Source organism: Nycticebus coucang, chromosome 18 (assembly GCF_027406575.1).
Source record: "Nycticebus coucang isolate mNycCou1 chromosome 18, mNycCou1.pri, whole genome shotgun sequence".
In the NCBI taxonomy this organism is placed as follows: Eukaryota; Metazoa; Chordata; class Mammalia; order Primates; family Lorisidae; genus Nycticebus; species Nycticebus coucang.
The window spans coordinates 53,774,926-53,777,112 of NC_069797.1; positions in this window are offsets into that span (position 1 = coordinate 53,774,926).

Here is a 2,187-nt window from a genome sequence, read left to right on the forward strand (position 1 = left end):
TGAGAGAGTTATAGACTTCGCCTGCAGAAAATAACAAATACTTATTCTCAGTGTATTTTAGGGGTATTGGTTAGGGTGGATGAATTCAAGGATTTGCTGGATTTGCCAGAAAACTAGGGAAGGTAAGCTCTAGCTTCTAGGTTATGGATCCTGTCCAACCAGCGGGGATCACATTGCCAGTAGTACCTACATTGGTTTTCAACAAAGTAGAATAGATTAGTGTGTCTGTGAGTATTGGGTTGGGAAGGGTAGGGAATGGGGTGCACAGACATATATTCAAGAAATTCTCTAAGAAACTGGCCTCATGGTCAGTAGCCGTAGCACAGTGGTTATGGCGCCAGCCACATTCACTGATGAGTTCCGGGCAGGAGTGGGTGGATCCCTCCTGAGGTTACACAAAACAAGCAGAGTTTCCATATTTGATATGGCCATGGGTTCTGGGGTGCCAGTTAGGAAACCCAGACATTGAGGATCCCTTTCCAGCTGGGTAGCCATGTTAGAAGTAAGTACCTCCATTGTGTTCATGCTTGGGTGGTGGGATTCTTTGCAGTGGAAACCCAACTAGCTTAGGGCCTTGTAAGGTTATCTTATCTCTCCCTCTGTCTCTAGATAGCTCATCTTTAAAGCATCCTGGCTTCTTTCTTACCCCCTCCAAGGACTTATCACAATCTCAGTTATCAGAAGGTCCAGCTCAAAGCTGTCTCTCTCAGTGGCAGCAGAGGAAAGCAATGCCTCCTGTCCTGTTCCTGGGTGGAGGAAGGACAGAGAAGCAGGGATGTCCTTTGATAAGGTGTGGATGAGAAGCTGCTTCACAAACACTATTCTGCCTCTCCCAGCTATCTCTTTTAGGCCCTGAAGCATAGAAGAGAGATGAAAGAGACAGAGCTGACCATAGAGGGGAGGAGACAGAGCTCTTTGGGAACAGGATTTCAGGGCAGATAGAGAGGGTGGGACAGAGGACAGCAGTGATCTTGGCTGTTTCATTGGTTCCCTTGGCATCAAAGCATCCATTGGTTTTCAATAAAGTAGAATAGATTAGTGTGTCTGTGAGTATTGGGTTGGGAAGGGTAGGGAATAGGGTGCACAGACATATATTCAAGAAATTCTCAAGAAATTGGCCTCATGGCTCAGCAGCCATAGCACAGTGGTTATGGCGCCAGCTACATACACTGAGGGTGGCAGGTTCGAACCCAGCTCAAGCCTGCCAAACAACTGCAACAAAAAAATAGCTGGGCATTGTGGCTGGCCCGGAGCATCCTGTAGTCCCAGCTACTTGGGAGGCTGAGGCAAGAGAATCACTTAAACCCAAGAGTTGGAGGTTGCTGTGAGCTGTGATGCCATGGCACTTTACCGATGGCGACATAGTGAGACGACTCTGTCTCAAAAAAAACAAAGAAAAGAAAAGAAAAGAAAAAAAAAAGAAACTGGCCTCATGGGGTCTTCACTCTGGAGTGAACCCTGTGATATTCTAGCTGAGTACAGAGACAAATGGAAGAGTCCCTTGAAAGAATCATAAAACAATATATGGCTTGATGTACAAAAATATTTTCATTTGAATGTTTATTGAACTGTGACATGCATATAGAAAAGTGTTATGTAAGTATAGGACATAAGTAAATTGTAAGTGTAAAACTGGATGAATTTTCACAAAATGAACACACCTGAGTAACCAACACTCAGCTCAAGGAACAGAATGCTACCACTACCTCAAAACATCCAATGTAGGGCGGCGCCTGTGGCTCAGTGAGTAGGGCGCCGGCCCCATATACCGAGGGTAGTGGGTTCAAACCCAGCCCCGGCCAAACTGCAACAAAAAAAAAATAGCCAGGCGTTGTGGCGGGCGCCTGTAGTCCCGGCTGCTCGGGAGGCTGAGGCAAGAGAATCACGTAAGCCAAGAGCTGGAGGTTGCTGTGAGCCATGTGACGTCACGGCACTCTACTGAGGGCAGTAAAGTGAGACTCTGTCTCTACAAAAAAAAAAAAAAAAAAAAATCCAATGTATCCTCTTCAGGTTATCACCACCACCACCCCATAACGAATCTCTATTCTGACTTCCAAGAGTATAGATTAGTTTTCCTGCTTATTTTTGACCTTTACATAAATGGGGTCATGTTCTGTGTTTACTCCTTTATATCTGGCCTTTTTCACTCTGCATGTTTGTAGGGTTCATCCTTCGCTGAGTTTGAAC